This window comes from Anser anser (assembly GCF_964211835.1).
Source record: "Anser anser genome assembly, chromosome: 4".
NCBI classification, from domain to species: Eukaryota; Metazoa; Chordata; class Aves; order Anseriformes; family Anatidae; genus Anser; species Anser anser.
This window is the reverse complement of record NC_139724.1, coordinates 63,357,080-63,382,881: the sequence shown is the minus strand read 5'-3', so window position 1 is coordinate 63,382,881 and position 25,802 is coordinate 63,357,080. Positions and strand designations below refer to the sequence as shown.

At 39.7% G+C, this 25,802-nt stretch overlaps 1 long non-coding RNA gene across 1 annotated transcript in view; it reads right to left on the bottom strand.

Moving 5' to 3' along the window:
- The window catches only part of LOC310898554, a 72,558-nt gene extending 48,600 nt beyond the window's left edge, over positions 1-23,958 (bottom strand). Inside the window, exons 1-3 of the long non-coding RNA XR_014583420.1 lie at positions 17,094-23,958; positions 13,993-14,170; positions 5,811-7,284 (exon numbers count right to left, since the gene is read on the bottom strand). This is a non-coding gene — a long non-coding RNA (uncharacterized lncRNA). The remainder of the gene's footprint in view (positions 1-5,810; positions 7,285-13,992; positions 14,171-17,093) is intronic.
- Positions 23,959-25,802: the final 1,844 nt, after the last annotated feature.

The following is a 25,802-nucleotide window of genomic DNA, read 5'->3' as shown; positions in this document are numbered from 1 at the left end:
ACAAAGACCAAACTCTGTCCTGGCAATTAACTATCACAAATTATTTCAGACTTGGTGAAAGAAATGAAAGCTTCAAAATGATGGCACTTCTACTTAACAAATTCAAAGACTGTGCTCGAACATACTTTATACAGGGAGGGAAAAACAACTTTTGCAGTAAGCTGCTAATAAGCAAGTGCCATAGGGTTTAAAACCAACTGGTAGTTAGTGCCAAAATGTAGAGCCAGCTTCTAGAAAGCAGGGTAGGAAGTAACACCTTGACCAGCAGTGAAGTCCAAAGCAATCCTACCACACACTCAGTGATGCCTGGAGCTCGCCCCAGTTGAATTGCATCAGCTGTACTTGGCATGGGGAGGGAACAAGGGCTGTATCGACACAATGAAATCACTACAGGTTGGCTTTCCTTCCCTGATTTTGATCCCACTTCCACATCGACAAGAAGACAGCAAGATTGCAATCTCGTAGCAATCTATGTATGTTGTCCAAAAGAAAAAAAAATATATATTGTCCAAAACTAATTCTGAAAATAATTTGGTGAGAACACAAACATCATATAGAAATAGCTTCGTGGCACAAGTTTATGTTTTCAAATCCTTCATTTGGAGTTCACAGTTTCTGTCCTGTTAAAACAGAGCACACTATTTCTTTCCAGCTGATGCAATCTTTACATGAGATTAAGCATAAGCAAACAAAGTCAACAGTGGTGGCAGTGGGAAGAGCTTTGAAGAGTATAACACCCAGTGTGCAGCTCCCTTCACCAAGGTAAGGCTCTCGTTTGCCAGCTCAGTCCACACTACAGAAATATTCCTGAATTCTTCAGGGCTACGGAGCTCTCACATAGCAACATCCATGAGCAATGCTCTCTCTCAGTGCTGGCTGGACCCCAAGACTCCTTGCCAGGCCAACAGACAATGATCTGACCTCAGTTATTTGAGCCTCCGCCACCTCGGCCTTGGCTAGATGGTACATCTTGGGCAGGAGACCTGCAGCAGCCCGGTGGCTCCAGCTAGCCAGGAAGACAGCAGATCTCTTCCTCTGCAAGAGAAGCTATCGCAAGCACAACCCACTGGTTTTAGGATTTCTCCATCAGCTTCCCACAGAATGATGAATGTGCTAAGTTTTGCTTTGTAAGGCATTTCATGGCCTGGCACTAAGGTCAATACATTTCCAGAGAAAAGACCATGGACAAGAACTATACAATGAATGCTACATGGTAAAATTAAAACCCACTGGGGGAGCAGAGTTTAGGGCTTTCCTGAGGACCTAATCATAAATAGAAAGTGCTTGACAGCCTTTTCTCCGAAATGCAAAGCATATTTCTTCATTTATATATATATTTGCATATCACAACATATGTTATTGGACAAAAATCATTAAACAAACCCCTGATATTCTAATATGTACATTTCTTCTTCTGTAGAGTGGATTAAAAAAAAAAAAGGCATTTGAGTAGTCATGCTTTGCTTATTACACTTACAATATGGTTTTCAGATACAGCAGTGGTACACCTATTTTGAGTAGCAAACATTTGCTTTATTCTGTTTTTCTACAAATGCCGGATTTCTTGACACGTTAAAAATTATACACTTGGTTCTAGGAAGAAAAATTAGCTTCACTCAGAGACTAAGTAATTCAGATATATGGCATGCAGCACCTAAAACAAAAGCCTAATATCAACAAACTCAGAAGTAGATTTTATGACTGTTAAATATGCATGTTGCAAAAGATCAGATTTACTGTTTTGCTCATATTGTGTTAGCCATTTATAACATTTGTGCACTGAGCAACATAAACTTATTTTATGGTTCTTTCATCCTTTCACAAAGGATTGTAGACTACTAGACAAGCAAATTCAATGTAGAGCTCACACAAGGTCTTTCTGGGATATAGGCACTGCACATGCAGGAGTATTATTTCTGATGGATACTGTTCTTTTAAAGCCTAATCCTGATCCATTAATTTGTGAATTACATGGCAGAGTAGAGATTGTGAAGGGCTTAATTTCAGTGGTTTTTTTTTCTCTCAAAAAAGATTTTTATCCAAAAAGTAAGTAGGACTAAAAATAGCATGTTCTCTTAGATTGACTCTGACAGGTCTGATAGAGTTTAAATGTTTTATTCTTATCAAAAGGTGAGCTGTGGGGCCCATCCCCACCTATAAATAGGAATCTTCATTCAAAAAAGAAAAATAGCAAGGAACAATTCTTAAGCTTGCTCCACTCATTACATGGTTACAAAAAGCAATGCAGTTGCTGTGGAATAAAATTTACAGTAAAGAATGAATTATAGTAAAGAATTTATGCAAACAAATTCTGCATAAAGATTAAAATAAAAAACAACACAGAAAAACTTTCTGGCAACATACTGGAAAACTGGCTTAATGGGAGCCACATTGCAAAGCCTTCTACCTCTACCTTGTTAGAAGTCACAACTGACAGATTACTTTAAAGTTGATGAGAAATTAGTCTAAAGGTCCATTTTACTCAAAGAGTATTGGTACTTTTGCTCATGACTCTAAGAAGAGATCAAACAGCGATGAGCAGCTTTATGAAAGTATTCTTACCCCCAACATCCAGGCATGTTTTTCACTAGATGCTGCTCCTCCCAAGGAGTGAAGTATTGGGAAATTTCCACCACCATCATAAGTCAGTTTTATAGATAATAGCTCAATGTTTAGAGCTATTATTTATCTCTCCTCTCCTCTCCTCTCCTCTCCTCTCCTCTCCTCTCCTCTCCTCTCCTCTCCTCTCCTCTCCTCTCCTCTCCTCTCCTCTCCTCTCCTCTCCTCTCCTCTCCTCTCCTCTCCTCTCCGCTCCGCTCCGCTCCGCTCCGCTCCGCTCCGCTCCTCTCCTCCCCATTTCTCTTTTCTTAAAGCAAGGAAAAAAAATCCAACAGCCTTCAAAAATAAAGGGGAGAAACTGCTAGTAAGATGAAAAAATTATGACAAAATTCTGACCTCGGGAGTTTTTGGATACAAGAGGCAGCTGTGAATATTGCTACTATAAAGAATTTGGCCAAGTGCTTGCAGTACGATATTTAAAGAAATCCAGATTCGCTGCAATTAAGAGATCTGTTTATTGCTGACTGGGTGTGGCAATATGTAAGAAACTCATGGTATCCTGAGAGGGAGTTTCTTAACTTCCTTCTCATTATATCAATGGTTTCTGTTTCACAACAAAAAAGTGTGAAAAAAATGCTGACAACATTTATGTTCAAATTTGTCTTGCAAATAATACTGGTCCTCAGTATCAGCTAAAATGCAGCTAGCATGAACTCTGATACGACCATAATCTTCCTTAACTCGGAACGAACAGGACCCATGGAATTCTTCCACGCGTTAACCCAGAGGCATTACCTGATGAGGTGGAATTATATCTTGGTTTCTTGAAGTTTTCACAACATTTTCAGGCATTACAATTGACGGTAATGTTCTTGCCATAAGTGTAATTGTCATCAAGAGATGAGATATTAATTTAACACTATAATAATTCTTTTATCTCTTTTAATAAACTTATGAAGTAAAGAGCAAGGTCTTGTTCAGAATCGAACCCAAACCAGCCTGTCTCATAGCATTGTGTTTTGACTTTCTAAAGAGACTTCTTCACTGGTCAGCAAATCTGTGACAGCTGGAGAAAACTTAAAAAGATTCATTATGAAGGTAAAATTGTCTGAAGTCCAAAAAATCATGTAATTTTCTGGAAACAAGCACACACATGGAATTGTAGGCAGAAATGGGAAAAGCTAACTAAGCATGCCTGAAAACATTTCAAATGGAAATTGTGGTTTCTATACCACCTCTGAAAAAAACAGTCATCAGTGTACAAGCAAGTCAAATGCATTGACCAAAAGTCTTATTTTATTGACAGATTGGATGGACTCATTTCCTCAATATACGTTGATATCCTAGTTTGAGGATCAGTCACAAAACTAATTTAGTACTATTTAATAACTTCCTAGACTTCATCTGAGCATAGTAACAGACTGCATGTGCACTCTTAGATCACAAGCAAACCTATGAAAATTTAATTCATTTAGACCGCTGTGAAATTGAGTTGTTCGATCTAGTGATTTCTGCCTTGTGTTTATGATGGGTTGCAGGAATGCACACAGATTTTTCTCCACTGAAACGGGGTGGAGACATGATATTAAAGCACTGTAACTCAATTTCATGTCTGACTACATATAAAGAATTGAACTTACATGGCTTGAAGAGAGTTTCACACTGTCAGGAAGGCTATGATCTTCCTTAGGCAACAGATACTTTTCCAAAAGGCAGAATGTGTTCAGCATTTCTCTGCTCTAAGGCTTTGCATACACAGAAGTGTTACAATGCCCATTTTAACTATACCTGTACAGTTAAAATGCACTCATTTTAACTATCTTTGTGTAGTTAAATGGTACATCTGGTTTTGTGTATTGCGGTTATGCTGGTATTAGCATAGCCATAGTGACATGGCTACTTCTATACAGAAGAGGGACTGCTTCACCATTATCAGGCATCTTCAGCCCTGTGTAATTACATCCCCACTTGTGCATTGTAGCTGTTGTCAAAGTAGTTGGACCAGCATAAAGAAAAAACTATTTGTTAATTAAGGAAGGTCATTCTGGAACAATCGGTGGTACCTTTCAGGTGGCATGTAATCTAGCTTTCTCAGCCATAACCTGATACATTTATAAGCCTCTTTATGGGTAAGGAAAGTGCAAATGAGAAGCTGTTTCACCTGCAAGCAGCAGGCAGTATCATTCTATTACAAATGCAGGAAAAATATGTGGAAGGTAGCAGAGAAAAGACAGCTAAAAGAGAGACTTTGCTCTCCAAAATGCAGAAATGACTCACCTCCACAGAGCGCATCATTATGAGATGAACTATCTCTACAAGAAAGTGCTGACCTAGTGTGGGAAACAAAAAATGTCTCTTACTTGATTCCTGAAATTCTACTTGTTTCAGGAATTATATGTTGACAGCTTAAGTTTTTGCCTGCATTGAAATAGCTGGCAGGTTTTTACTGTTCAGAAACTAAGTCCAAATATTCATTTAGATTAAAGATCTAAAACAGCTATTAACTTGTTGAAAATATGTGAAAAGCAGATTCACACTGCTGCTCTTTACTTCCAGGACAACATCTAGTGGGGTTTTTTTTGTTTGTTTGTTTGAAGCCATGCATCTGTGTTTGAAGACTGTAGACCTGTGTGGTGCTGGTATAATGTATAGGCTTTTTAAAATAGCGTGGTTGTCTATTGCATGCACTTGACTCTAGTGCCAAGACTAACTGGTTTTGAAGTACACCAGTGAAACAGACATTGAGACCATCAACTTTTTTCCCATTACTATACTGTAAAGGCCATTAGGATAATGACAAGCATCCCAGAAGAGCACTGACAAATTTCCATGCCAACACACTTTGACCAGAAGCCTCGTGTGCACTGCTCTGAATTGCAGCAGGATCAGGCTCCCCACTGCAGCTTTATTGACCCAGCCAACTACTGACAAGCAGTGTGGTTGAGGAAGTGACCCTTTTCCAGCTTCTAGAACTTCCTCTTCTCTCCAATGAGCAGAGGAAAATTTATGAAGGAGGCACCCAAGCTCCAGAAAATCCTGTAGGTGCTTTGGGGAAGAGAAGAATCAGCTGGGGTTTCAGAGTCAAGCAAAGAGAAAGGGGTAGGGTGGTCACCAAAGAGTCCATAGACTACACATGTGCAGATGCGAAGCTGCATCCAGTGTTCCTCTGAAAAAGTGAACTTTTCTTTCCACCCCTGTGACATCTATCAGTGTACAAAGACCAACAGAAACGACTAGGGAGTCAGACTTACAGGTTTGAAGATACTCTGGCAGCAGGACAGGCAGCAGAAACATGATAAGAAACTGGCAGAGTCATGATAAGAAAGGGACAATGTAGATTAATGATGCTGTCTTGAGAAGGAGCCGTGTGAAGGAAGCTGAGGAAGTAGGAACCTCTCTGAACATCAGCTCATGAGGACTTCCTCTGATATTCTTCACATGTCCTTAGAGGCCAGGAAGGAAACGTCCAATAGCAACTAAAACCCATAAGAGATAAAAATGTGGCTTTATTAGGCTAACACTCAGGAACTGTCTTTCTATAAGATTTTATAGTGTAAGTTTCAAATATGGCAGGACGTTCTGCAAAATAAGGGAGTTGGGCAAATCAGCCACTTAAAGCATATCTTCATAACTTCTGTCACTTCGTGGAAAAGAGGAGGGGCTGGGGGAAGCAGGCTGTTCATCTAGTCCGGGTGGATCATCTCGGTAGATCATTTGGTGTCTGTGATATCCAAATCATGGCCTATTTATTTTAAATTCCAATGAAGGGCTAATTAGTGCTAATTATACTAGCAGTGACGGTGACGTGGCCGTTCACACAAAGAACTTGGCAGAGACCAAACTCCACTTACACGTAGGTCAGCAAAAAGAAAGGAGAGCACTGCACTTTGTCACATCTCATTTGGGTTGCCTTCAAAATGCTGAGCTAGAGGCAAAAGATACCACAGTTCATTTCCAATTCCCTGTCTAATCCTCTCACCCTTAATTTATTTTAAAAGTTTAATCAGAAGTTCATAAAGCTCAGATATAAATTTTTAAATTTAAAAAAAAAAAAAAATTAAGCACCTGCAGGTAAGCTTTTTAAGAACTCACGGCAAGTCCAAGTTTCATTATGAATAGGGAGTTTAGCAGTTCACTTTTCTGCAAATGTTACAGTGATAAAATGTAACTTTCATTCCCTCACTGTTGCTTCAGGGATATGTCATTTATGGAAAATAAATAGAAGACTTCTATCACAAAGAAACCATGCTACATTCAGGGTCAATGAAAATCTGTACCTCACTCTGGAGTTTCTAGCAGCATAGCAATAACTTTGCTGCAGAAATTGTCACTAACTGCTAGAAGCCTTTATACAAATAATGAAAGTACTTGTACCTATTTTTAGTACACAAATAATGTAATATTTGCAGAAGCAGAAACCTGACTAAATGTGGGGTTTACAATTTACCGTGGGTTGATGTAATTGATGATATTAATATTCTTTAAATAAGTCAGCAAGCTGGTGATTGTGGATTGCTGTAATGTTCTTGGATTTCCAGAAGTCAAAGTGTTTTGACAAGTTCTCTCTCTGAAGGCTCTTAAAGAAACTATGTTATCATAAGGATGAAAATTCTTTAGTAGATTAATGATTTGTTGAAGCGTAGTAATAAATTGTTTTCACCATGGGAGAGAAGTGATCAGGGATCTGCACTTGAACTTATTCTCTTCAGTACATTCATAAATGATCTGGAAAAGAGGATTAATAATGAGATGGCAAAGTTCGCTGATGATGCAAATTACTTAGAACAGTCAATACTTCAAAAGGTGTTGTTATGCTGAACACTGAGTGATTCAGTAACAAAAAAGCACACATCGTTTAATGTCGACAGACACAAAGTAATACACATAGGGGAAAAAAAATACCCTAATTGCACATGCACAGTGATAAATTATAAATAAATTATCACTCCAGGAAGAATCCTGGACTCCTTGTTGAGATCTCTCTGCAAATATCTGTCCAGTGCTTTCTGGCAGACAGAAAATGCAAGCAAAAGGTTACAACCGTTACAGGAGGGGAAAAAAAAAAAAAAGGCAAAACCCAAAAATATTGCACCACTGTATAAAACCAGTCTGCACCCACATCCAAAACACTGCACGTAGTTCTGACAGACCCATGTCCAAAGGTTTACTAGAAGTAGGGATAGCATATGCTGGACCACAAGGATGAACAGCAGCATAAGCCTGTAACTGTATGAGGCTGGATGAAAGTTATTTTCTACTTGGGAAAAAAAAAAAAAAAGATAACTAAGAGGAAATATAACAATGGTATATAAAACTGAGAACAGCACAGAGATAGTAAGTAAGGAACAAATTGTTCTCTGTTTCTTGTGTCATAAGACCTAAACTGCAAATAGTGCAGTTTAAATCAAAGAGAAATATTATTTTTTTCACAAACTTCAGAGCCACGCTGTATAGTTTATGGCTATGAGAATGTTGTGGATAACAAAAATATAAGTGGGTTTAATAAATAATTAGAAAAATCTATAGAGAAAGGATTCAGAAAGGGCTATTAAATATATAATGCACTTAAATCTACAGTTCAAGGACTATGTGCATTGCACACAGCTGGAAATTGGGGAAAGCATCACTCCATGCTTGCACTGTTCCTATCTTCACCCCTCAGAAACAGTTAAGAGACAGTATCCTGCTCTAATTTAGCGTGTCCATTCTTATGCTATTATTTAGACCCAAAAGCCACAAGTTTTATGATCTAATTGTATCTGCCTTCAAGAAACAACTTAAATTTGGCTTCTATTTTCAGCACCAGGCAGAAAAGCCATTAATTCTCTTTTGCAATATGTAAGGGCTGAACAACGCTGAAAAAAGTATTAACTCCTTCCTCCAGTAAGCATATTTTGTAGTGCCGCATGCGTCCTTTCTGAATGCAGAACAAACTCCACTCCCTACTTAATCTTCTTCATCTGACAGTGTATCCAATTGATCTCTCTTTTTTTATTATATTTATTATAGTTTACTTTACCGATTTTTGCATACACACCAAGCTTTTGCATTGTTAGACAACTGAAAATATATTAAATTTAATCTTAAGTCACATTGCATTGTATTTATAAATAACATATCCAACTCTTTCATGTTCTCTAGTACCATTTTATTTTCTGAAGTGAATTCTATTCACCTGTGTATATCCAAACATTTCAGAGCATGAAAGGTACAAATCATTTGCAGGTTAGATGTCATACAAAAATATTATATATTTTCAAAATCATACTCACCAAGCTATCAATATGAACAATTTTATTGATCTGTTTCATGGAAACAATAGTTTCTATGGCTATGAAAACAATGTTTTAATCATAAAACCAGTAGTTAGATTAGCACATGAAGCTGCATTTAAAAATTAGTCTAGGTGCCTAAGATAGGACTGCACCTTAGCACTAATGAGAACACAAGGTGTGCAAAACCAGCCTCATCTGTGACTCTTCCCTAAGCAAACTTATGCACAAATTAAACCGGAGAGAGAACAAGAGTTATAGATAATGACTGAGCTTTTTAATAGAGTTTATATGCTTCACTTCCACAGCATTTTAATGAAATTTGAATGCCTAATTCTTCTGGGTTCTTCTAAAAATCCCAGTCTGCATCACCAGATGCATAAACTATGACTGAATGCTTGCGTTTAGCATTTTCTAGTCACAGCACAGATGAACCACATTCCATATAAATTACAAGATGCATCAACAACAACTGAGTAAAGCACAGGAAGGCCTGGATTAACCCAAAATACAAGAGGTGATTTGCAGAAACTGCACTTCCTGGCTGGCCTCAGAACATAGAAAGAAAGGAAATCATTCTCAGAAGGCTGGTTCGCAAAATAAGCCAAAACCCCATTTTCAGAAACTCTAGAGCCTTTTATATTGACTTTTACAGCGATAGGAACAGTGATGCAAAAAATGTGCATTATCCTTCTTTGTTTCTTTGTATCAATGAATCCAAGATGATTCAGCAAAGCTTGTGCAGATACGTGTGTTCTACACAGGGCAGAAGCTCTGTGAGCAGTAAAGGGCAAGAGGAACGTTGAGCAGGAAGCCTTGCGGAGCAGCAGTCCTTCAGAGATGCTGAGCTCCAAGAGCTCCAGGAGCACTGACACAGGAACGTAAAAGCCAATTCAGGCTGACCCAGTCTGAATAAACAACCTCAAAGACAGAGCTTCTTAGACACCTTAGAAATAAAATGCTCCTTTTAACTTCTGTATATTCTGTAGAGCGTGGGATGGGGAGGGTGATTTTTAGGATTGGAGGCTGTTACTACGATGGATACAGATGCTAAACATGAGTGCTACACAGCGCCCAAGCCTGATTTTTTTTTCTTTATTCTTTTCAGCAGGTCTATTTGTTGAGGGATGGATTCTGATTGTTTAAATCAACACAGTGTTAGCACGCTCTGCTTCTTCATTTTGATAATTAATGGCAAGCTTCTCAAATGGTTGCAGAAAGTATTCCTAGGTAGATTTTTTTTTTAGCATGGCTTCCTGAGGAAATGAAGCTTGCGTGCATTATTCTATCTCTCTGTCAAGTCTGTTCAGCTTCAACCAAATTGAATTGAGTAGACATTTTTAAAACAGTAAGATCTTAAAACAGACTTGTACAACGTTTAGCACATCACAGAATGTAGCTCCCAAAGTCATTAATTTTTGTTGCTCACAGAGGAGAAAGGCAGTCAATTAGGTTCAGCTGGAAGTGGCTGCTGACCATACTGGACATGTACCAGTTGTAGCTAGGATGCCTGCATCTCCTCCACAGCATCTGCTGGGTCATTCCTGGTCATTAGGCCAAGCTACGGTAGCTAAAAGCCTTAGGGAAAACTAGGCATAACACCATGGTGAAGGAACTAAGGGGATGTAAGGAATCTTACTGTGAGGACACAGAAAGATTGGAAGGTATCATGATGGAGTGCGCTTCAGTGTGAAGAACATGGGTATACCACACCTCAGGAGATAAAAAGCGAAAGCAAACCACTCCTCAGCAGTTCCACCATTCGAGGAAGTATCTGGATCTATTGGGTTTTCCCCTTCATCTCTCTCAACCTGTCTATCTCCAGGTTTCCAGACAGACTTGCTTTAGCTTGCAGCTCATGTGTACAAATCCCTGCGCAAGCACAACAAGCTACAGATAGGTATTCAGCGACCTATTAGAAGGTGGGTACAGCATGAGCCAACGACATGTGGTTAACCATATATATATCATAAGGCAACGTTATATGTGATGCAAATCAATGACGTGATAAGCTGTATGATAGACAAAGTAAGGTGTCTTCCTCGATACGCCAACGCGTATATTTACACGTGCAGGTGCCAATTCCACTTGCACACAACAAATAGCAATTGCAAATGCGACCCTCCGTCGGTCCCACAAATGACAAAAGAATACATGATGGCTCGTGTAAGGCAGAGGCTGCCTTTTCTTCACAGGCTTAAGGAGAAAACATGATGTTGATGAAACTGCAGGTCTCTTTTCACAACCTAGTGGGATGATAATAGGTGTCTGCTGACAGCCTCAGCTTCCCTTATGGAAAGAAGGATATTGTGAAGCAAGCAAGTACTTTTACCCAAGTGCAACAGGGACTGGTGTAAGAGGAGAGCTGCCTGTCAGCATGCTCACCAGGCAGGACACTGACAGACCAGTCTGCCTGTCAGGAGATGATGGTGTTTGCCTGGCTTCCACTAACAGCTTGAAATCCCTCTTTCAGCTCACCACTGTTTGTAACGCAACTGAACCAAAACAATAAGAACAACTATTGCATCCTCCCTCTCCAGCATGGTGTACGACCTGTACTGTTACTAAGATTTCTTATTTTTGCCTTGGAAGGACAGGGTTTTTTAAACAAAAGGCAGAGAGCACTGCAGAAAAAAAAAAAAAATCAGAACTGAGAGGCAACGCTGCTGCAAGCACAACAAACCCTTTGTTAGCTGTTCCACACTGCCAGTAAATAGGCACTTGAGCTGCGTGTGTGGCAGCCCTGCAACTCCATCAAGCATCCAGACTAGAAACAGCCAGTTTTGAAAAAAAAAAAAAAAAAAAGGAATGGTATTTGTCACCTATAACTCTTATTGCAGCAAAATGAAGCTGACAGGATCTTTATAAATCAGTTGAGTTTAAAGCAGAACAGGCAACCTGCTATCTTGTATGTGATATAACACCTCGCCCATTTACCACTGTATTCTCCAGTGAGTTGGGTTATGCAAAAAAACAAACAAAACAAAACAAAACAAAAACCTCAGCCTTGAAGAAATTAGACTAATATGAACACCAAAAAACCCTGTGATGCCTCTGCTCCAGGCTCTAGTAATGCTAGTGGGTTGATTATATGATTACATGAGATACGCCCAAATGATCATAATTACGAATGCAGATATGCCTATATGTCATAATGAAGAGAAAAGCAAGAAGACCTCAGAGTCCTTGTTACCCTGACTTTGGGAAGAAACAGCCTTACTACTAGCAGCTCTCCAAAAGAGAGGATTCCTCTTCACACAGAGAACTGGCCCCGTCTCTCCAAGGTTTCATTACCAGCTACGCCTGTCTCCAATGCTTCAGAGCAACATGAAATTAAAAAATCCAGAATTAACCTGGGCAATCGGCCAGCTGTAGCCCTGAATCATGAGACCTTGTTTTTTAAGTCATTGTCTTGATGCAGAGCCGAGCGTGCGGAACATGTTGAGGGCAGTGAGAGCTTTCTGTTCTCTTCCACAGCTTATGAAAGAAGGGAGTGACAAAGAACAAATATAAATTTGCAGATGTACGGATTGCACTGTAGAAATGACCTCCACAGCCATCCACACAGATACTCTACACTCACAAGCCTGTTCCCAGAGTCAGATTAAAGTGTATCCAATTGGATTAAATTCCTAGCAATGGCAAGCTTACCACCTACCTACACTGGGAAATTATTCCTACGTGTAATCACCCTCACTGCATCTTTATAGTGATTGAATTTTTCAAGCTTTGATTTCCAGCCATTGAATCTGTTCTGTCTCTTTCTGCAAGACTGAAATCTATACTTGATTTAGTTGTTCTTTTGTTCCTAATACATTTGTAACGTCTTCTTATTGTCTGAAGCTCTACTGGCCACTACTAATTCCTTATTGCCTTTATCTTCTCCAAAAGTCTTTTACGTTTTGTAGATTTAATTTTCATTCCCAGTTATGTCCCCCTTTTCCATATTTAACATATTGATTTCTTGTTTAATTATCACCTTTCTGCCTTCTTTACTAGACTAGCTTTCCTCTCCAAGGTAACTTACTTGTGTGCTCATTAAAGCATAGCCTTAAGAATACCCAGCAGGATTTCCTTGAGAAGTCTCATTTTCCATTAAAATTTCCCCTTTTAGCACTCAGTTATGGAAACAAGATGTTCCAAAGATCTGGTCGATTTTATGTTGCACATAATACTGCCTGCTGCCAAAATCTGTTTCCACAAAGCAAAGGGTACTGCAGTACCTGTGGGTGCTGGTGATCAGCAGCTGATACTGCTCTGTGCATCAGAAAGCAGCCCAATACAGATTTATCTCACGCTCAGAGCAGAAACCTCCATCTAATGATATCTTTTAGATTTTCCTAAGATTTAGAAAATTTAAGGTGTTTACCTTCCCCATGATGTTCAGAACAAATCCTCATTTTGGATTTACTGATGGTAAGGCATATTTGCAGACAAGTCCTAAAAAGCAGTGCTCTCCGTTCTGACAGAATTGGCACCCTGCATGCCTGTAGCACATGCCCGCCAGCCATGCTTTTGGCTTTGCTGCTGGTAAAATGGAGGGAAATTTGTGCCATTTTCATGCTAAGCTACAAATTCCAAATTAATGAGTTTCGTGTGAAATTTTGAAGATATTACATTTTTTTGGAGATGATCTTAAAAATATACTATGGTCATATTATTTCCTCCAACATACTAATCAAATTAAAATTGTCTTTGTTTTTCATGTATTGATATCTGCAAGTGCAATGTAATGTGGAGGAGTCAACTGCACACGTTTTATTGTGCAAGGAAACTGCCAGCGTTAATGGTGTTGTTTGCTGTTGGTGTGTTTTGTTGTTGTTGTTGTTGTTTGTTTGTTTATTCTGGCACCTGGGTTCCAAAATACAACAAAAGTAGCAACAAATATTGATCAACTTTTTATTGCCCAGTACATAAAACATTATACCCAAGTAGCTTTTGTTAAAGAAGTGCAGCATTTGAAAATATTTTCAGGTATTTCCTGGCTCCACTAAGACAAAACAAATAGATTTCTTATCTCACAAAACATACTATATTGTATAGGTAAAGCTATATGAGGTACGAAAAGAATAAAGAGGCCCAAGTACCACTATGTTCAAAGCAAACAGTACTACAATAAGTACCTTTTTTAATTAAATTCAGGTAGCCCCTACTTACTCACCAGCACTACCAAGATGGAAGCATTCAAGTCATGACTAATCACCTCACTCCAGGCAAGTTCATTCACATCAAAGGAAAGACACCTAACGCAAAGACATCGTACGTCATAAAGATCACACCAGAGCTGGGCGCAGTTTATTCTCAATCGTTTGGGGGAATTTCTCTGGACTTTTGCATTTCTGAAGTAAAAAAAGAAGAAGAGAGAGTGCACAGGTGACAAGTAATCAGAGGTTAACTGAGGAGGTACGACACTTGCAACTCCTCGCCTGAGAAACATCAAAAGTATATTAAACATGAATATTACCGTGGCAACAGGAAAGTTTGAAGGAACCCTGGAATATGTCACGGCTTGCTCCAGCCTCCTCCCGAGGGCAGCGCTCAGGGTTGTGAGCAACATGGGTCCAACTCTTGTAAAGACGTCAGGAACTGAACCCAGGTGTCCCAAGCTGCGGGTGAGCGCTGAAGTCACTGGGCTTTAGGGTAAACTAAGGAGAGCACCTCCCTTCTCTGCATGAAGTTTCGTGACCTTCTGTGCTTTGGTTTCATTATACGTGCTCAAAAGTGAAACCATATTTTGGGGGTTAAAAGGAGGTGTTCTTCTGACAGAAAATAAACCTTGCAGGAAGCTTAACAAGGACAAACGGATCTAGGGCAGCATTATCCCAGCCAGTAGTGGTGGTTGGGTCTGACTGGCTGGGGTGTGGGAGCAGAAATGTCCCCAGGAGCGCTGGCGGATTGCGAGCTGAACACGAGCAGGCCCCATGCTCCTGCAGCGATGAAGGCAGACTGTGGGCTGCCTCGCTAGGCCTGCAGGAGGATGTGGCCATACCGTTCTACCCAGCACTTGCTAGGGCACATCTGTGTTCAGCCATGGTCCATCCAGCTCCAAAGAAATATTAAAAAAAATATCAGACAGCCCCTCAGACGGCTGAGGGGGGAACACAGTCTTCCAACAATTAAAACGTTGTAGGGAAGATGGAGATTCTGACAGAACAAGAAGCAATAGGCACAAGCTGCTTCAGGGGAAAATCCATCCAGGTATAAGGCAAAATTCTTCACGAGCTGAACATTGGGACAGGTTGCCCAGAGAAGCGGGGACACCTTCCTCCCTGGCAGTCCCTGGTCTTGGCAGGCCCCTGAGCATCTCTTCAAACCCTTGGAGCAGATGACCTCCAGAGCTCCCTTCCAGCATAGGCTTTACTACGATTCTCTAACTATCAAGTTTTTGTTCTCACTAGGAAATAATAAATAAATAAATACCCATTGCTATTAGAAATATATCATTTTTAGTTAGGGCTCCAAACTGCAAAGCAGACTTGTTGTGTAGTTTTATTCCAGTTCTGTTGATGTGTTATCTCTCTCTCAATTCACTCTCACTGAGGACTTTCAAAGATATTGTTATAAACATTGTAGGTAAATGCAATTAGAGACAATTAGCTGATTTTTGATACTGTTTATGTTATGCCTTGACTTGGTGATAGTTGTAGGCATTTATCCAATGCTATCCTATTTATTTACAAAGCATGTACACTATGTACTGTTTCCCTGAACACAGTAGGGAGCAAACAGCAGGAGACGGTTTCTTTGCTCACAATTTCAAGCACCTCTCATTTTTTACTCAGGGTCATGTTGCAAGTAGTCCTCAGGCTGATGGACTTCCTCATTCCCTTTTGTGTGCACTTCTGGAGTGCTTCTGCCCCTCACACAGACCCCAGCACAACCACTATAAATTCGATCCCATTATTTTCAGGACATCAAAAAATTCTTCAGATCATCTAGCTGAGGCATTACCATGACTAGCACACAGTTTGCTCAGCAGAGAACAGTTGAGGACTGGAAACTATTACTAAGTACATGGAAATTTAAATATTTTTTTTCATTTTGCTTGCACAGCAGGCCTAAAGCAGCTTCAGAGTGACAGGATACAACTGCAAAACCATATATTTATATGCTTTTAAAGCACTTACCTAACCATTGCATGACAGTGATTACAATGTCAGCACTATGCAAAAATCTCTGTACTCTAATTACAAAACGGATAACTTACAGAGTTCTACTCATAGTCAAAATCAGACCCGTCTTTCATTTGCATTGTTCCAAGACTGAGCTCACTGGAAAGACTTTTTGGACTAATTCTATTCATAGTCTTAGGCAAATATATTGGGACATGCTTTGAAGAAAACAAAAAATCAGTGCCAGGAAATTTTACAGGTAAAAAATTGTCAAAGTAGGAAATAAAAAAGGTAAAGCCAAACTACCCTCGTAACCTGCATCACTTTAATTCATGTCCATGTCACAAATGTATATTTTATCAATGATAAAAAATTGGTTATATATGTTGGAACAAAAAGTAAACAATTTATAAATTTGGAGATTGTATTTTCAACCCACAAAGAAATTTTAGCAGATAAACTAAATATGAAGCAGGAAGGAAGCCCTACCATTGTATGCAATGCTAGCCAGGGCAAAAACAAACATTCAGGTAATCACAGCAAGACGCCACATTGGTGTGTCCCTCTAACCAGCTTGCCTTGGGAAAGAATAACATCCAATGGAATACCTTACGTGGCATTGCTCATTATAAAAGGCTTGTGACAAGACACATGAAAAATGAAAATTTTGATAGATGCAATATACTTGTCCTTATTTCTTCCTCCATGCTTCAAAAACAGAAAGAGGAGAGCACATTTTTGTTCTGCTCCTGCTGTAATTCTCTCATTAGTAATAACCGTTGTGGCCACATACAGCCCTGATGTCCTTAATTAAGAAGGTTGTTTGTAAACTTGAAAGAAACTACAGGAAAAACTGGTGATATGGAAATCTTCCCTTACGGTTAGAAACCAAAGCAGCACAACGAAATTTGCTTAACAACAAAAGAGGGCCGAGATGCCTTGATCCCAGCCTGTAAGTATTTTCATTGAATGATGTCCAGCGCTAAAGGCTTTTTTAATCCTGGAAAGATTCAACAAAGGAATTTGAATCCAAAATCAGACCACAAATAAAACACTTTACCTGAGTAGCGAGTGCTGGTATAGATGTGGTAGACTCTTTGTTCTCTGAACTCTTTAAATATGAACCAGATATCTTTTTAATGAAGCTCACCTTGAAATAATGGTCTTCAAGGAACAATGTCAAGGCAATGCTCTGTGGTCAATATTAAGGTTGGGCTGGCTTAGGTCACCAAAATTATTGGGCTCTTCTTGTCTTAAAAGTCTCTGAAACAATTACATTGAGACATGCTTGTAATTCACTCCAAGCACATTCTGTAAATAACTATTTAAGTTTTTCTACACCCCTACCAACATACTGAAAGTTATTTTCTTGTAAATGGGCAATTTTTGTAAAGAAGACTTTGAATACTGTTCTGGTACTCACATATTTAAGTAATTACAGTTTAACTGAGATGCAGGAAATATAGAAATTCAATGGCTAATCTGCTCAGCACTAGCTGCAGAAGACCTGCAGACACTAACAAGTATTCAAGTAATTCTCCAGTGTCATATCTGCCTGAAATCCTGGTTGCTTTTTATAAGAGCTAAGAATCCATAATATTCTACCAGTGTTTAGGTACTGGGTATATTAGTTTATGAGGCTGAGCAAAAAACAGACTTTGTTTATTAATTTTCACTAAACCCCTCACAAACTCAAACACGGGTGAGAGAATAAGAATGACAATGCACATGAATATTATCATGAAACATATATATTTATTATTTTCCGATTTCCTCGGCACTTGACAGTCTACTTGATAACCATTGAATTTTCATTACTTCCATTGATTTGATCAAGTCCTTTTAGTTTGGAACATGAATAAGCTGAAAAGTGGAGAGACAAAATAAAATTCCCTTTCATAAAGCATTTGTCTTCATACAGAATTCACCAGCATAATTACACCACTCTAGTTGTGATGGTATAACTCCCCATGTGGACGCTTGTATTCTACAGGCATTCATACAAGATTAAAGTGTCCACAAGGTATAATTATATTACTGTTGTCTCTGTTTATATGGGGTAAATTTCCTCATATAAAGAAGACCTTTCAAAGTTGAAAAAAGGGGTTATTTGGAAAAAAAAAAACAAAAAAAAAAAGAAAAAAGAAAAAAAAAGAAAAAGAAAAAAGAGAGAGAAAGAAATAAAGACAAAGAAAGAAAGAATGAAAGAATGAAAAGCCCTTTCATTTCTTGATGTATAAAATTTATAAGCTTTTTTTTCTCTTCAGTTACAACACACTACATAGGCATGCACAAAAAAAGATTACAAATAGGAAAACAAAACTTCCCTGGATGATTCACTTTGACTGACCTCCAGTCAAAGCACATTGAACCAAAATTATATCACAGTTACTCAAGGAGATTTATCAAGGTTTGAGAATTTTTAAAGATCTAAGTAATTTTCCCTTTTAATATCATGGGTACAATTGATTTGTGGCATATGTGAATATCAATTCTGCAAAGTGGCTCCTGTAAACTATACTTAAATAGTAAACTGTTTTGTGCCACCGCATAAAAATGGATCTGGGCTCTCAATACCATAATGACAGAGGAAATGACATAATTACAGTAGATTTTCTGTTCTCTTTATAAAAGATGAACATAATAAGTCTGACTTTTCCCTGGTCTCTTCACCTTGTAGCTATGCAGTTAGAAGGTATGACTTCCAGTGCCAGAGATAGATTAAACTTGCAAAAAATCTAAACATACGCAGGTAGAGGAGTTAACAATTAAGTTACCCAAACAACCCTAGTTCTTCTTAGTAAAACACTGCATAAAGGGTTAAAAATGTAGTTTGAAGAAATACATTAAATTTAACTCCACATTCCCCTCAGGTTCTCATTATAGCAGAAAATTAAGGTTTCCTGGATGACTTTATGTATTTTCTTTTTTAGTATTTCATTTTATTGAAGTACATTATTTTCACTACATTTCCCAGGTTTCAATGATTCTTTTGTACTGCTAATGCACTCTAAAATATTTTAGCACAAATATTCTAATGCATTCATCTTTTTACATATTTCTTGGCATAATTTTCCTTGGATTTCTTTATTTTTTTAATTATTAAAAATGTTATAAATGAGACCAAGGAAAGAACCACAAGAATAATACAGTTTTATTAATCCAAATATACATGGTGAAAGAGGCATATTGGTTTTCTGTGTCTTTGTATCATCACAATAGCATGAATGGTAAAAAAAAGATGAAGCTAAAATTGATTCAAAATTGATCAGTAGATCAGAGAGATGTAAAGTATACGAGAGGACTTGAGAGTTCTTATTTCTGAGCCCTGCTAGGGTTAGACATATTTAGAAGGAGGAGGGAGACAGGCAGCAAAATAACTGAAAGCTTCACTATCAGTCACCCTGCACTGTTCAGAAATTCAACATAATACCTTTAAGTAAATAAATACATAAAAAAAATGAAAAGAAAAAAAAAAATCCCAGGGGGCACATTCATTTGCTGTATGGAAGAGCTGAGTTCAAGCCTCTTCCTCGTTGTGTGCAGGCCTTCCTTTTCCTCCTCCCAGAGGCATGGCCTCATCGCCCGGCCAGTCTCAACGTTAGTGCCATGGGTGCTGGAATATTTCGTAACAGACACTGCACACCCTCCAGAAACGGGAAGACGAGCATCCTTCCCTCAAGTGACCCAGCAGTTCAGACTGGTTGAGCTCTGATATCGCAATGGCCAGCCTTGGAGTTGTCGACCTCACCTCAGTGACTGGATATATAGTCATAATTAGTTACAATGATACGGTTAATAGCTTTCTTAATTTCAGTCCGTATTTCTTCAGTTCTAGCCTGTACATAAAAGTTTGATTAGTCCTACAGCGAATCTGAAGGATCTGTACCACTAATTTCTAAGATAATTCCTAATTAAAGCAGCAAATTTCTTACAGAATCCATTGAAAATATTTTTTAGTGAAACAGTGGGTGTTCTTGTAAAATTGCTGAACATCCATCTTACATTCAAAGAGGAAATAAGGTCAAGTAGAAGACAATATATTTTCACATATACATCACATAGGCTGTCTTCGCTTTTAGCACAGCACAGATGCCATGGCTCAGAAGGGGAACATGCTCCCCTACAGCTTCCAGAGGTTTAATGAGCAAACTTTGGCAAATCTTCCCCTAGAAATTTAAAGCACTGACTTTTACAGTCTGCTGAGGTGCAAACATATACTCCTCCTGTTTAACAGGCTACGTGGTCTGTGCAGTCCCGCAGAGGGGCAGACCTCGCTTTCTTGATGCAGGTGATGCAGGCTACCAACAGGATGCCATTCAGCATACACGAGCTCTGTTTCAAAACCTCCCTGCTCAAAAATTTCCAGACATCTCCTTGGGTCTCCTAGCTGGTCTCCTAAATACGGTCAGATCATGGTATGAAAGTCTTTGGAGCAGATTATTCCAACGCTGGAATCACCACGCAGTCACTCGTAGCACGAGTCGGCTGTACCAATCTCTGGAGACCTATCCAAAGATGGTGAGATCAGGCCCCAGAATTTCAGAGGTAACACCACAGTATTCAGGCACATAAACACACACTGAACTTTCATGCAATTAATAGAGCTGCCTCGTGCGTTCCTTACAGCAGATCCCAAACTTACCCCCCGAGCTGTGAACAACACCTTCATGTTTGGTAAATAGTGGCAGCTGTGTCTGAGCTGCACATAGGAAAGAAGCTGCGAAAACAGTGTTCTGACTACAGCGGTACACACGGCTGGACACGTTGTTCTTCTGCACACAGCAGATAGGAAAAAATCAGCAGTTAAACCTTAGCAATCTCTGTCCTAGGAATCATTTTGTTTTATGTCCTAGTAATATAGCCAAATTAACCGGACATATTATAAAGACTGTTAAAAATGCTATCTGATGCGTGAGTGCACCAGCAACAACACAAGCTTTAAAATCCGACAAGCAATTTTGAGAATTAAACAGAGATTGACAGTATCTCTATTGTGTAGTGCCAACTTTTTGAACACTTAGCATTTGTCACGAAACATATGATGGTGTTGGCAAGTCCCCAGTTAGCACTGGTCCCCTTTGTGAGAGCTGCTGCCCAAACAAAGAACGAGATACGGTCCCATCCTCAACAAATGTGAAGTGTCTGCTTGCTCCACCGGGGAATTATTGCTCTCCTGGACGGGATGTGGAAAGCACACAGGCTTCTGCAGCACAGAATATAAGCTCTTCACAGTTTTGTAGGCTGTACACATGGAGCCTTTCTATCATTTTTCAGCAACTCGAGCTTACGTTCTATCTACAGACTTGCAGTACGATGAGATTGTCACAGTGTTTAAACCTTCAAACAATCTACGCTGCAAATCTGCCAGCCTCCTGTTCCTCAGAATGTTTCATCTCAGCTAAAAATGATCAGTTCAGAGGGATAAGAGCACCGAGGTGTGCAGCTGACTGCAATGCATTCCACCAGGCAGCCCTTATGAATTTTTTAGCTGAACTTTCTTCTGTCCTTGTTGTTCTTGCCAACCACATGCAGAACATTTTGGAGACAACAGCAGTTCCCCTGGGTTTTACATGCAGAAGCACTATTCAATTCCCAACAATTAAAAAAAATAAATCCTCCTAAGCTGAGTTTCATCTTATATTTTCCTTCATCTTAAATTAAAACTAATACCGAGAACTTGCACTGCACAGCTGAGAAGCTAGCAGAAATTGCCACATTCAATTAGGACAGCAGAAGCAGCAAACTAGAAATAGGATTTCTTTCACTTTAATTCACTAGTTGGTTGCCATAAATACTCTTCTGTAAAACACGGAATTCTGAATGCTCCACAGACATTATTTTCCTTTCATGAAGATGTTTGTTTACTTTGGCAGTGATTCTCTTGGGAGAAACTCTAATGACTTCCACTACCAAAAAAAAAAAAATCCAAAACAAAAAAGAAACAGAAACTGCCACTAGCAAGCAAGAAAATATTAGTCTAATGTGCTGGTTAAACTCTGGGGCGAAAAGGAGAAAAAACAGAGTAAATCACTGGTTTGCATTCCTGTGAACAGAACCCATATCCTTCAAGTTCAGCAGGCAGCACAGCCCTCGTGGTGTAAGTAGGGCTTTGAATAATGAACAAATGCTGCCCGTCTCCCACAAATTTTAAGATTTTCTGCTTTAAAAAAAAAAATGTATATATATGGGCATAGGAAAAACAGAACAAAGCCGACTACGTCAAACCTTGACATATTTATATTTGACTGTTATATTTCCTTGACTGTTATATTTTCTCTCTACTTTAATTTCATTCTGATATACAGTGAACAAACAACAGTTTCTTTCTCATATTTGTTATATGTGGATGATTAATATTTTTTTTCTTTTAAAGAAAAAAAAAGCATTGGAAAAAATGTAAGCTACTGTGACTCAACAGACTGCTCATTGCTGGAAAAGACTTGCCCACCTCCTTAGTAAGAATGCATAACTATTATTTTCAGAGTTTAAAAAAATCAAGAGCAGAAAAAACAGTAAACAAAACCCATTGATATAAGTCTTTAGACATCTTTTTGCTGTGAAATGTCAAACCCCGTCATCTGTTTTTCTGTATGAACAACCTGCACTCCCAGACTGCTTTCCACGCTTCCATGGGAGGAAGAAGTCATTAACAAAAATCAGCTTTAAGGTTAAGAGGAAGCAGCTCTATCAGGAGTACGTTAGTCACGTATTTTCGTTACCAGTTAGAACAATGTGCTGTTCCTGGAGTGCACACGCAGGCCCATTTCAAAGCTTAAACAGGACAGCAGACCGTGCTTCCCTGCTCAGAGGTGAGAGGGAGACAGACCTGCTAGCAGAGAGCCCTTGAGAACCCAGGACAGACAGAGCTACCTAAACACACAGCTTGGGGAAAGGAGCCCAGGAATAAAACAGAGAAGATGGAGAAAGGGAGAAGAAGAGGTAAAATAGTAAAGAGAAAAAAGAAAAAAACAACAATCGATATTTAAAAAAAAAAAAAAAGAGGGGGGATGTTCTTGTAGCTGCAGAGCCTTGGAAGAAGGGTCAAACAGCAGTAAATCACTGTAAGTGGTGAAAAGCCTGTAAATGTTGTGGGCTCTGGAAAGAAGAGCTTGTTGCATGACAAGCAGCCTAGGATTCTCTGTGCTGAGCCACTCCACAACAAAAAGGTCTTTTGAAGTTGGTATGAACTACCTGTAGCTATGTTTAATTTGACTATAACACACACACACGCACACACACACACAAAGCAGAAAAGCAGCTTTTAGTACTGGAATGAGAGCAAAGATAATTTTCACGTTAACATGTTAGTTGCAGTCCATATTCAAAATCACAGCCACTGGGATCTTCCAAATAACTAATGGAAGGGAAACAGCAGCTCCTGGCAGCACAGTTATATTATTTTTTTTACATGTTAGGCTCCTGATATTCTGGTGTTTGTGTTAATTTACAAAAAGAGGAAACACTGAAATAACTGTGCATTTACAAGGAAGTCTACATACCACAGTTAAAATTTTTGTCTGTTTCATGATTGATCATATATTCCCCAAAATTGTAACGTGCTTAGTGGCGTCTGATTAGAAAAAGGTATGGATTCTACCCCCAAGAACTTACTTACATTTTTAAAAGAAGCTAAACCCACAGACTGCTCAAAAGAAGGCAGCATGTCAGCACAATCCCTTTCAGCATTTAAAACTGCTAAAAGTTTGGAGCGTTTTTTTTTTTTTGTTCAAGCAGAAAAAACAGAATGGTGAGCCAAAATTCTGTCTTGCATAATAATACCCTGCCTCTAACACTGGCCAATAGCAGGTGTTATTCTACTGGTTTTATGAAAAGGCAGGAACTTAAGCCGTGCATGGTAATTTCTAGAGGAGGCGATAACCACTCAGGGGTAAAATTCAGAAGTACTGCCTTGATGATGCCTTCCACGTCACCTAAATTCCAGCCAGAAGAGGTGTTTTGGAACCCTAGCAGTTTATCAGCTTTTTCTTTACGCTTTGTGTTGTGTTGCTCGTTCCGTTTGGCACACAAAATTTCACGCACAGGGGATGATGCAGAACGCAGCAAGACAAAATCAGATGGTCATTGTCTGTACGGCACTGACAAACCCAGGAGGGCTGTCAGCCCCAGCCCTGCCACAGGCCTCCCGGGTGAAGTCAATGCCCGGCACGTTTGTTACAATGAGTACACAGGAGCAGGTTGATTAACGGCTGCAAGAAGCATAACTTAGGTATATTGGGTTTTACCGACCTGACAGCTTGTTTCGCAACACCTGTTTTTTCCAATTTACATGGTACGTACAGTGCTGTCGCACATGGCTTGGCACTCGGTGCTCCCGACGTCTGCTGTCTACTCAAAGCTCCTCATCTGAGATAAGTGGCTCCTCTCTAGCATCCCCAGATCATTCAGGTCAGGAGCTCTGCTCTTCGGGCCCAGGTACAGGGTCGCTTTCCAGTGACAATCGGGGAACACGGTGTCCGAGCGTCCCAGCATCCCCTAAGCTCTGGAAAAGCATGTCTCGCAAAACCCTGAGTAGCAAACAGTTGAGGTAACTGAAGGAAGGTTTACACATTTAGCCTGTTCTTACATATTAATTTAGGCTTCTGCTTTCACACGCTTTATTCCTTTCCTACTAGCCCAATCCAAAAATGATGTCAAACCTTCCCTGCAAAGAGGCAGCTAAAAAATAAGAAAGAAAGAAGGAATCGAGTGATTATAAGGGACAAAAAAAAATGAAAGCAACAGGGTGTGAATGGCAAATGGTCAAAAATAGGGAAGTGGAGAGGGAAAACAAAGGACAAAGCCCTTGGAAAACCAAGGACAGGGCCCATCACTTCTTGAAGAGAGTTGATCTAGTGGAGGAGAAGCTTGAATCTCTGGCCCTGGCATACACCAAGAACGAAGGGCTGCGGGGATCCTGTACCTGAGGCAGAAGGGACAGGAGTCCCAAGGACGCTTGGTTTGACTCAGCACAGCCACTCTTGTTTGTAGCAAGGTTAAGAAGCCACACAACCAAGGAGCACCTCCAAACTCCTGGGTAAGATACAGCCTCAAAATTTTTCCTCAAAATCAGCAGAGAGAGATCAGGTTTCTCTCTCTAAAGGTACCTGCATTAGAGTAAGATGAATCATGCTTTGGTAGCACCTGTCTTTTGTTTGCAGATGAGCCAACTAATTCAGAGTGGATGCTTACTTTATACATGGTTAAAAAGTGATGAGATTCCCCCCATGAAACTTGTTTTAATAAACGTGCATGATCGGAGTAGATAGCTACCATGGTAGACATAGGGTGTCATAGAAGGTATGAGTGTTCTTGTCCACCAGCGGAGGTTTAGGTTGGAAATGAGGAGACATTTCTTCTCAGAAAGAGCAGTCAGGCACTGGGACGGGTTGCCCAGGGAGGTGGTGGTGTCACCCTCCCTGGGGGTGTTCAAGGAAAGGTTGGGCCTGGTGCTTGGGGACAAGGTCTAGTGGGTGACATTGGTGGTAGGGGGATGGTTGGAGCAGGTGATCTTGAAGGTCTCTTCCAGCCTTAATGATTCTATGATTCTATGAGTTAAAAGCTCATGGACACCTCAATAACTATTCTGAATGAAGATTTTCTAGAATTTGGGCTCAATTTAAAGGTGAGGGGACAAAAACAATAGATGAACGAGTTCCTATGCACTTTCTAGCAATAGGCAGCTGGCTGCGGGAGAGAACAGCACAGCACTACTTCCACCCTGGTCAGATGCCAGCAAACGCCCCAGGTAGAGGACAGCTTCTGTTCAGGCTTGCACATAACCGAACATCAGGCGCATGACACAGAGGCAGAGGGAAGCTGGATCCTACCAGTTCTACAGCTCCCCAGAGCCATGTTT